This window comes from Dasypus novemcinctus, chromosome 20 (genome assembly GCF_030445035.2).
Source record: "Dasypus novemcinctus isolate mDasNov1 chromosome 20, mDasNov1.1.hap2, whole genome shotgun sequence".
Taxonomy (NCBI): domain Eukaryota; kingdom Metazoa; phylum Chordata; class Mammalia; order Cingulata; family Dasypodidae; genus Dasypus; species Dasypus novemcinctus.
In genome coordinates, this window is record NC_080692.1 from 25307865 (window position 1) to 25320063 (window position 12199).

General features: G+C 38.6%; 1 protein-coding gene across 1 annotated transcript in view; it reads right to left on the reverse strand.

Moving 5' to 3' along the window:
• LOC101423803 (uncharacterized) overlaps positions 1-12199 on the reverse strand; it is a 446281-nt gene that overhangs the window by 8726 nt on the left and 425356 nt on the right.

The window sequence follows — 12199 nt, forward strand, 5'->3', positions numbered from 1 at the left end:
TTATAAGGCTAAGGAAATAGCAAAGTAGGTGGGCATTCAAACTTGGGGGCCAAAGTATGAAGAGCACAACAAACTGAGAAGTAAGAAAAAAAAATAAAAACCAACAAACAAAACAGGACATGGAGTATAAGAGGGTAAAGACCTATCAGGAAGAGATGCAAGTTTAGAATGCCATCTTCCCAGAGGTGGAATTCTGACAGCTTTTTCTCCCATCCTATCCTCCAGTGACTCACTAATGGGAAAATGGTAAAAAGACTGATGGCTTAAGAAAACAAATACATTCATTACAACTAGTCCACTTTATAGTTTCACATTTTATTTTTTGGATACCTTTTCATGGTGACTAATTCGAAGAATTTCTTAGGTACCAATAAGAAATACAAGTTGTATACAGGTGAACCTAGATGTTCAGAAAGCTCAAAGTGTTAAAGGACTGGGGGAAGGGAGCCAGTAGTCCTCCACATTTTTCTTGAACCTCTGGGATTTGTCCATGAACCTTGGTGAGGTTCTCAGTGGGAGTTTGCAAATACTTGTTGAGCCAGCCGACTAGATGGTGAAATGAGACCTTTGTCACAGTGAAAATGCATGGCTTGCTTCCTGTTGTACTCTGATTCCCAAAGACATCAATGCTGCCATTGCCACCATCAAGACAAAGCGCAGCATCTAGTTTGTGGGTTGATGTCTCACTGGCTTCAAGGTTGGCATTACCAGACCCCACTGTTATACCTGGTGGAGAACTGGCCAAGGCCCTGTGAGCCGTGTGCATGCTGAGCAACAGCACAGCCATAGCCCAGGCCTGGGCTTGCCTGGACCACAAGTATGACCTGATGTTTGCCAAGCATGCCTTTGTTCACTAGTGTGTGGGTCCAGGGATGGAGGAAGGAGAGTTTTCTGAGGCCCGTGAGGACATGGCTGCCCTTGAGAGGGATTATGAGGAGGTTGGTGTGGATTCTGTTGAAGGAGAGGGTGGGGGAGAAGGAGAGGAACATTATTATCCATTTCTATCAGTCCTACAGCACATCACATCCCCAGCAGTTCAGCTTCTATGTTACTGACAGGCATTTAAACTCTCTGGTTAGATTGTCTTCATTCCGAGTTGTGATCATGTCTTATTTTTTCATGTTAACCTGTTAGGTTTTCCATCATGTCTCAAAGTAAAGGCTTTAAGAAAAATAAAGCAAAGCAAAAACAACAACATAAAAACCTTACAACTTAGCAATAATCAATATAAGGTTTAAATCCACCCATTGAGTGCTAATTGAGGGCAAGAATTAGGTTGATCTTTTTCAGTATTTTATCTCCAGAAATTAGTTTAGTTTTTGGATCATAATATTAAGTAATTTAATATTTGTTAATGAATGAAAAAAACTTCAATATTACCCAAACACCACAAATTATATTTATTTCCCATTTATATATGAGAAAAAGGCCTACTAAATATTGTAAGAGTGAGGTGAAAACCACTCTTTGGGTTCACAATCTTCTTTTTCTTTTCGTTTTTTTCAATGGTACATTTCTAGCTCTCAAAAATACTGGTGGCATGGCTGGATTTAGATTGAATAGCACTACCTCTTTGAAAAGTTCTGAGATAATGCCCTAATTTTCAGTATAATATAGAACCCTCCAAGGGACTTGTGCATCATCTTCCTTATTGAAAATTGGGGGCATTTTTGAGGAAGAGATAGCTCACCCATTGTAGTTCTACTCTTGTCATGGCCAATGGTTCCTAAACCCTCTGTAGCCTGATATTCATACGGTGAATGTTCTCAGAGCATCTGACTTGGAATCAGGCATTGTACTGGACAAAGTTCCTGAAGTGACCCCAGTAGCAGAATCATTGTCAACTTCACAACCCATTCACTTATCTAAAAATCATTTATTGGGCATTGTGAGATATGAATTATTATGTATATACAAGAACTTGATAACATATTTTTGGGAAAATGTTTGATCAGAAATCTGAACCAATGATGAACTCTACAAAGAGGTGATCACTATCACTTATTCTTAAGGATTGAAGAACAGTGTTACAAATAATGAAATGTAAATAGTACACACTCTGGGTGGGATTCAGGTTTGGGCATACATTGTTTTAACAAACTAAGATCATCTAATCAAAAGATCGGAATTACTGTGGAACTAGGTGTTCCTTGTATTATAAAGGTTTTAAAATCTTATTAGTTTTTAATAGAAAAAAGTGTATCTTTTTTCTTGATAATATGGCAATAGTATATAGGAATCTAGAGAAAAATTATTCTCTTTCCCTTTCCAGATGCTCAAGGTAAAAAATGCCATCACTTTACTGTCTAAACTCTCCTTATATCTGCCTTTCTGTATGCAAGAATATATTATTACACGTATTACTCTTTCTTCATAATTTGCAATAGGAAAAATCCAGAAGTTTGTTTGCTGTGGTCAGTCCATCTAACTCTCTACTATATGGATCTGAGATCATCAATTATTTGTCAGGGTAGCCTTCCTTTTGAATCCTGTAAAACTTGCTGTGCATCCTGGAGAATGGAATCTGTCAGGTCGTGAGCATGATTTGAAAGGCCTGAAGTGGTCAGCACATACTGGAATGAGCATTTACTGTGGTCTCCTGAAACAATGTGACTTCTCCCTCTTAGGTTTAAACAGATCCTGCTCTGAGTTTTGAGACATAATGCAAAGCAACTCACTGTCTGAGGCTTTAGTTGAGACATAAAACATTAACTCTAAATTGCAGAATATTTATTAATCAGGATTCTTTCATTTTCAGATGACAGAAACTCTTCTCAATGAGGTTTGGTAATAAAGCGGGCATGGCTGATGGAAAAGCTGGGCTCCTAAAGGAAAGCTTGAGGAATGGAAACCAAATGCTTCCAGGATTTTCCTCCCTGAATTCTTTTCTAATCCCTGCTTTGCTTCATTCGTCTCTGTTCTTCAGAAGAGCCTTCTCCTCACAGCTGAGACTGCAGACATTGGCCTTCCCTAGTCCTCTACCTGCTCACCCTGATCTACAAGAAGAGAGTAAATTCTGGGCCAGGACTTCTATTGGTCCTGCCTGTGTTATGGGCCCACCCCTGTGACCACACAGCAGGAGGCAGGTAGAGGAGGTAGGAGAAAGGTGTGTGAAGGCAATATTGAGAACTCAATTTAATGGCATTTTATTCAAAATCCAAACATCTTTTCAGAGTGTCCTGGGAACTTTGGTAGGTGTTTTGGGAATGTAAATTGCAATAAAACACATTTCTTGTCCTTTCTTCTAGTGGGAGAGACAAAAAGTACACAGTTTAAAGTTTTGTGAAAAATTTATGAGAGTCCTTGATATGAAAAATAAAGGGGGAAAAAAGAAGAAAAAAAGAAAAAAAGAGGAAAAAAAATGATAAAAAATACCAAAAACAAACAAAATAAATGAAAACTGCTGCATCTGAGACCTGTTTTTTGATATGAATCTATCCTGTAAGGCAAGTTGAATGTTGCAGCTTGATAGAACCTTGTCTTGTCTCTCACTGATATAGTTACCCTATCTTCTTTTTTTTTTCCAAATCAGAATTCTTTTTTTTTTTTTTTAAGATTTATTTGTTTATTTAACTCCCACCCCCGGTTGTCTGTTCTCTGTGTCCATTCACTGCATCTTGTTTCTTTGTCCGCTTCTGTTGTCGTCAGCAGCACGGGAAGTGTGGGCGGTGCCATTCCTGGGCAGGCTGCACTTTCTTTCGCGCTGGGCGGCTCTCCTTACAGGGCGCGCTCCTTGCGCGTGGGGCTCCCCTACGCGGGGGACACCCCTGCATGGCAGGGCACTCCTTGCGCGCATCAGCACTGCGCAAGGGCCAGCTCCACCCGGGTCAAGGAGGCCCGGGGTTTGAACCGCGGACCTCCCATGTGGTAGACAGACGCCCCAACCACTGGGCCAAGTCCGTTTCCCCTACCCTATCTTCTTAGGCAAGTGACTTGATCAAATTTCTTCATCATTCAGAACTCCTCCATATTTCCACTTCGATTCTTACCACTTAGTCTTCTCTGTCCCTACAATCAGCCTCAGAGAACTCACATTGTGTACACAGGACATTCTGCAGGCCATACCTGGTCCTCTGTACTGCTCAGAGAATACTTTTTGTGCCCTTTGTCAGCTCCCACTGCTATTCTCTTCCCATCTCCAGCTACTCTAAGCCTCTTCCACTCTCCTCAAAAGTTCTATTTGTCCCCTTACCTCCTTCTTATCAACTAAGCTCCCAAATGTACTTCTCTTACTTTACTGAAGCCATTAGGTATAACACAATAATTTCCTACCGTAGAACATACAAATTAATAATTTATTGTATCCACCAATGACTTTCTAGTTCATGCCTGAGTTTCTCTCCAAAGTTTGAGTTTATGTGGATGGTGCTTTCAAAGAAAAAAGGGAGAAAGAATATTTTCTGGTAACAATGGGAAAAAGAGAACCCTACAACATGGAGCATTTTATCCAGAACCCTCTGGTCCTTCCATCCCAGGAGTTATGAATACTCAATGTATGAATCTGCAAAGGAGAGTTGCAATTTGACACAAATCTCAAAATTTTTCTCTCATTGTTTAATGGTATTCCCTGTGCTGCTTCCTCATTAACTCAGTGCAAAGCTGTGTGTCACCATATATATAGGAACACTCAATTCAGAAATATGGGCCTTCAGAAGTGAGAGGAAAGTACACCTTCTTTCTGTCCCTCCCTCTGATAGTCTCATGTCACAAAGGGAGTGTGTTTGGTGGTTTGTGAATGTACACTCTTACACAGTAAAATATAAAAAACAAAATCATGAAGATTGAATTTAATTGAGGTGATACCAGAATAAACTACTTTAGACCAGCAGTTGAGACTTACAAGAGGGAAGTAAAGAGATCCATCTTTCTGCTTTAAGCAGAGTTCAGATACCAGGTTCAGATACAACTGTCCAAGCTAGTGGCCAATGCACTGATCATACCTGAGCAAATGACTCTTGCATCATTCTCGTGATTGCATTCCTATGGCTCCCAGCTCGCATAAGACCCACACGTGAGTCTCTTTCCTGTGCACTCCATGTAGACCAACCAGACGTATCCTGATCCCTCCCGAAGTGAGTGGAGACGGTGGCACTAATGGCCACTCCACAGCGCCGCTGTCTGCACACCACATGGGCATCATTCAGGGTCCAGCCGTTCTCACAGATGGTGCCCCAGGAGCCCTCGTGAAGGACCTCCACTCTCCTAGCACAGCACAGCGATTGCTCGTGTCTGCCTGGTGGAGCTGTCTGCTCCCTGAGGAAGAGAGTCAGGTCAATGGGGCATTTTACTGGGTTGGGAAGAGTTTTACCCACCTGTGGGACAGATTAGCTGAGTGGTTGGTAGCACTCTTTTCATAGACTACACAGCCTGTGGGATCAGACACCGAGTCATTGCACCAGGGCTGTAGCTTGGTCTGCTGTCTGGCAGAAACATCATGACCAGAAATTAGTAAGGTTAGAGATCAGGAAGTAGAATTCAACTAAGTAATAATAACCTGTTGAAGACATATGAGAAGAAAGCCTTCTTTATGGAGAGGTCTGCTTCTGATGATGGCAAACTTGCCTGTTATAAACAAACCATTGCACGGAGAATGACTTCATACAAGCTGGAATATATGAGTACTGGTTGGCAGCATTTAGAGCTCCCAAGCAAGCAAGAATTTTTGCAGCCAATCTCTCAGAAGTAAAGGGTAGAAATGGAGCCTTTCTTCCCCTGAACCATTTGCCATTTCAAAGGTAATAGCTGAGAAACTCAAAAGTTCAAGTGAGGTTTGACTCACTGGGTTGGGAGAACACAACATTATAACTCAAGGTGTGGTGGAAGGAGGGATGCTGTTAAATAAGCAGAAACTTGTACCAAAAAAGGAAGAATGCTGTTCCTCATGAGGATGGAGGCCAACTTCTAATCCCTTCAACTCACTTTAAATAAGGGGATCTGGGGAAGTGGAGTTGGTCCAGTGGGTAGGATGTCTGTCTACCACATGGGAGGTCCGCGGTTCAAACCCCCGGCCTCCTTGACCTGTGCGGAGCTGGCCCATGCGCAGTGCTGATGCGCACAAGGAGTGCCCTGCCACGCAGGGGTGTCCCCCGTGTAGGGGAGCCCCACGCACAAGGAGTGCGCCCCATAAGGAGAGACGCCCAGCGCGAAAGAAAGTGCAGTCTGCCTAGAAATGGTCCTGCCCACACGGAGAGCTGACACAACAAGATGATGCAACAAAAAGAAACACAGATTCACGTGCCGCTGACAACAACAGAAGTGGACAAAGAAGAAGACGCAGCAAATAGACACAGAGAACAGACAACCGGGGTGAGGGGGAAGGGGAGAGAAATAAATAAATAAATAAATCTTTAAAAAAAAAAAAAATAAGGGAATCTGCCCGTAAATCAGATGCCTGGAAGAAACAAAAGAAAAACCTTTCTTAAATATTTATACATTTTTTCATCTATAATGTCTATCAACCAAAACTACTCAGACATACAAAAGGAAAGAAGAGATTTGAGCAAAAACCACGAGGAAAAGGAAAACATTAGAAAGAAACTTACAGGGTGGGCATCTTGCTATTGTTATTTGACAGGGACTTAAAACCATGAGTAAAATATTGAAGGATTTAAATGTCAAGATTGGTAATTTTGGCAGAGGAATGATAGCACATAACCTAATATGACTTCAAAATGTCAATAACTGAAATTAAGAAATCAAAGGGCAAGTGTAATAACATATTGGATTAGTGCAAGATATATTTAGTAAAACTGAATATTGATCACAAGAAAATACTGGGAATAAAGCACAGAAAGACAAAGTTTGGAAAATATGAAAACAGATTTATGAAACACTAAAAGAGAATAACTGGGGAGGCCATTAACTTTGAAGAATAGGTAACTGAATTAAACTGAAAATGATCTAGTGAGTAGTGTGAGATGGAAGCTCTACCTAGGTCCTATAAGTTAGCCTTCTGATTTGTAAAGTTTTGCATAGGTTCTGAGAAGAATGTACTGGAAATGTCAGAATATCCTCTCTGAGCACTCGACATGTCTTTCTATGAATGAGCAGAGCCAGGTAGTTCAAAGAGTCACTCTAGTGGGCCAGTAGCTGGATTGATTTTTTGCAAAGTGCACCTACTTCCTAGCCACTCCTCTGGGGGTTAAATGGCCTAGAACAAAGGGAATGGTTAGGAACTGGTGTGAGTTCAATAGAAGCCCCGATAACAGCTGTCAATCCAGGGCCAATCAGAATTGTTCTTGGTATGATCATTCAGAGCTGAAAAATGTACAATGAGACAGGCCATGGTTTACCTCAGAATGCTTCACTTATGATTCTAGGTTTCAGATTCTAAATCTGGCCATTAACTCAAAATAATGTACTCCTCTTTGGGTAGTTTGCGTAACCATAAGAGATGATGTCAGATGATATGGACCATAGCCAAATTCCATTAAGTATCACAGAATATTGATTCTCTCCCTGCCGCCGCTCCCCGCACCCCCCCTCCCGCCCCCGCAAAGTGTCTAATCTCTGCTTGGTCTTCACATGAAGAGATACTATTATTCAAAAGTTGGAGTCTAGTGTACTCTGGGAAATTACTCAGATAATTTGTATTATTTATTCTCTCCTTTTTATGTGTGAAAAATGATGGAAAGTTGGGCAAGGTCAAATAACTTTCAAATCAATGTTGCTTCACTATTACTTTAAGTAAAGGGTGAAGTACAGAATCAAACCTAGAACTACTGCTTCCATGAAGAATGGAGGAATTCCCAGTAGGCCAATTCTCCAACTTGGTAAAACTAAAACAGCTGGATAATGTAAGAAGAAATTAAAGGCTTTAGGCATTTATGGATATAACATAGACTAAATGGACTAAAATTCCAAAGAATGCAAATCATTTCAGAGTTTAGTCAAGGATCAATATCTTCTTCTTCTCTTAAGGAAATTTTCCAACTCAGTCCATGAGAGAATGACTGAGAATAACTGCTTTTGGGATAGAGATACCAGTATATTTTGAGGCTGATGTGATAAAATTGGGGATTTGAGGCCATTATCGCATGGCAGGTTTTCCTCTCAAATATGTTTGCCCAATATTGAGACTGTGAAAGGCAGGAGACCAAAGAACTAAGCCAACACATTGAAAAGCAACTGGGATATTCCCTCATTCTCTTGGTACTGAGCACCCAAAGCACCCCAGGCTCTCAACTGAAAGCCCTGAGAGTTCAAGATCTAGGGGCGAAGGATTGGTGAAAAGAACAGAGCATTAAAGACATTTGGGATATACTCAAAAAGTGTAACATGCAGCATTGGCGTCCTAGAAAAAAGGAGAGAGAGAGGACAACAGGATGGGAGAGGAGGTGGAGAAGGAGAGACAGTGAAAGTGGATCAGAAATAATATTTGAAGAGATAATGGATGAACATTTTCACAGAGAACCCATAACTAGGCACATCATAGTAAAGCTTCTGAAAATCAAAGGAAAACAAGAGCATATGGAATGGTAGAATTATTTATTCTAAAAGAGAGAAAAAGGAAAGCAGATGGGTCAATTAAAAGCAAATGGTAGACAGAGGTTCTGAAGGGAGGGGGTGGGAAGAATAGGTAGAAGATGGGGCAATTATAGGGTACTGGAATTGTGTTGCATGATTTTGCAGTGATGGATACAGGCCATAATACATTTTTTCAAAACCTATAAAATTATATGGTACAAAATATAAACTATAATGTAAACTATAGATCATGCGTAGTAGCAATGCTTCAGTGTTTGTTCATGAATTGTAACATAAGTCCCCCACTTATGTAAGATATTATTAATAGGGGAAAATGTGAGAGGGGAGAGAGTGAGAGATATGTGAATCCCCTATAATCTTGATGTACCTTTTCTGTAATCTAAAATTTCTTTAAAAATAAAGTAAGAAGACCCCAAAAAGAAAAACAAAGCAAATGGTAGAGAGTAATCCAACAATATCAGTAATTGCATTTGATGTAAATGAATTAGAAACTTGAAAAAAAAAGAATCTAGATAAAACAATAAAATTCAACCATACACTGCTTGCAAGGTACTCACCTTATATATGAGGGCAAAGAAAGATTGAAAGTAAAATGATGGAAAAAATATGTATCTACCATGCAAACACTAACCAAAAGAAAACTGGTGTAACAATCATAATATCACACAAGGTAGTCTTTAAAGCAAGTTGTGTTAATTCAAAGTATAAGAAAATATGTAGTAGATATAAAACAACACAAACAACAGATTAACATTTTTAACATATTTAGAGCACTGAATCCAACAATGAAAGAATTCCATGATTCTGAAATCCACATTGAACACTTACAAAAGTTGGCCATATGATGGGCCCCAAATTTTGAGATAATTGAATTCAAGCGGAGTATTTCCTCTAACCATAGTAGAATTAAATTAGTGATTAAAAAGAAAATATAGCTAGAAATTCTTAAAGTGTTGGGAAATTAAGCAACACTTTTCCAAAAAATACCTGGGTCAAGGAAGAAGCTCTTTAAAATTAGAAAATGTGCATAATGTTAATGAAGATTTATTGCAACTAAACTTCTCTAATGCAGCTACAGCAGTGACTAAGGGAAAATTTGTAACCTAGAATGTATGGGTTAGAAAAGGAAAAAGACTGAACATGAAAAAAGTGTAAGCTGTCATGTAAGAAATTAGAAGATCAGTAAATAAAACTGAAAGGAAGGAGAAACCTAGAATTAATAAAGATAAGAAACAGAAGTTAATGAAATAGAAAACAAATAGGATAGAAAAAATAAAGAAAACTTCCTCAAAATTTGGTTTAAAATATTAATAAAATTGATAAATGTCAAGCAAGACTAATCAAGAATAATAAAGAGTAAATCAAATCATCAATACCAGGGTAGTATATCTGGAGTTGTATATCCATCACCACAATCAATTTTAGAACTTTTTCATCACCACGAAAAGAAACTCCATTATGCTCAAACTTCTCATCCCTACCTAATCTTAAACAATGCTAATCTACTTTATGCCTATATATTTGTTTACTGTGGACTTTTCATAGAAATGGAATCATACAGTACATGGCCTATTGTGACTAGCTTCTTTAACCCACTACATTTTCAGGGTGCACGGTATGTATCAGTACTGCATTCCATTCATTGTATCACCACATAATATTCCAATATATATCCCATTCTTCTGTTGATGGGTATTTGTGTTGTTTCTACTTTTTTGGCTATTTGAATAATCTGCTATGAATATCTGTGTACAAGTTTCTATGTGGACATGAGTTTTCATTTCTCTTGGGCATGGAATTGCTGGGTCATATGATAACTCTGTGTTTAACATGATAAGTAGCTGCCAGCTGTTTTCCAAATTGGTTGCACCATTTTACATTCTGACCAGCAATGTATGAGGGTTCCAAATCTCTGCATCCTGACCAACACTTGTCATTATCTGTTTATTTTATTATAGCTATATTGGTGGGTGTGAAGTGTAATCTTATTTCAGTTTTGATTTGCATTTCTCTAATGGTTAATGATTTTGAGCATCTTTTCATAGGGTTATTAAGCATTTGCATATCTTCTTGAGAAATATCTATTAATATCCTTTGGCCATTTTTTACTTGTGTTATTTATCTTTTTTATCTGAACTTGTAAGAGTTCATTATATATTTTGTTTTATTTTTTAAAAAAATATTTATTATTTATTTCTCTCTCCTTCCCCGCCCCCGCCCCCGCCCCTGTTGTCCACTCTCTGCTCCATTCACTGTGTGTTCTTTTGTGTCCACTTGTGTTCTTGTCAGTGGCACCTGGAATCTGTGTCTCTTTTTGTTGCATCATCTTGCTGCATCAGCTCTCCGTGTGTGCGGTGCCATTCCTGGGCAGGCTGCACTTTTTTCACACTGGGCAGCTCTCCTTATGGGCCGCACTCCTTGTGTGTGGGGCTCCCCTATGTGGGGGACACCCCTGCATGGCATGGCACTCCTTAGGCGCATCAGCACTGTGCATGGGCCTACTCATCACTCGGGTCAGGAGGCTCTGGGTTTGAACCTTGGATCTCCCATGTGGTAGGTGGACACCCTATCCCTTGGGCCAAATCGGCTTCCCTTCTATATTTTAAATACCAATCCCTTTTCAGATACATGGTTTGCAAACATCTTCTTTGTCTAATGGCTTTTTTGCATTTATTGAGATGGAGAATTTTTAAATATTTTATCATATCCATATGCTGTATTACATCAATCGATTTTCAGATGTTAAATCATTATTGCAGAAATCCTACTTGTCATGGTGTAAAATCTTTTTATAACTTTCTGGATTTGTTTGTTTTTTTATTGAGGATTTTTGCATTTATATTCACAAGAGATATTGGTCTATAGTTTTCCTTCCTTATGATGCCATTTTCTGGCTTTTGAATGGTATTACTGACCTCAGAGAATGAGTTGGGAAGTGTTCCCTTCTCTTCTATTTTTTGGAAGTGTTATTGAAAAAACTCTTTAATTCTTCTTTAAAAGTTTGTTATCATGTACCAATGAATCTATCATGGCTTGGGTTTTTCTATGTAGAAAGATTTTGATTATTAACTCAATCTTCTTTACTTGTTATTGACTTATTCTGATTTTCTATTTCTTAGTCAGTTTTGGTAATTTGTTTCTTTCTAGGAGTTGGTCCATTTCATCTAAATTTATCAGTTTATTGACATATGACTATTCACAGTATTTCTTTACAGTCCTTATTATTTGTAAGATTGGTATTAATGTACCTGCTTTCATTTCTGATTTTCATACTTCAAGTATCTTTCTTTCTTGGTCAATCTAGCTAAAGATTGTCAATTTTGTTGATCTCATCAAAGAAAAAACTTCTGGCTTTGTTAATTTTTTTGATCATTTTTCTGTTTTTTCATTAATTTCTGTCTAATCTTTATTATTTCCTTCATATTGCTTGCTTTAAGTTCATTTGGTCTTCTTCAAATGCCTTAAAGTGGAATGTTAGGTGACTGATTTGAGATCTTTCTTTTTTTAATGTAAGCAACTACAGTTATAAATTTTTCTCTAATACTGCTTTAGCTCCATTCCATACATTATAGTATGTGGTATATTAATTTTTCTTAATCTCAAAGTATTTTCTAATTTCCCTTGTGATTTCTTCTTTGATCATTGGCTACTAAGTAGTATGTTGTTTTAAGTTCAACATATTTGTGAATTTCCCAAATTTCTTCCTAATTTC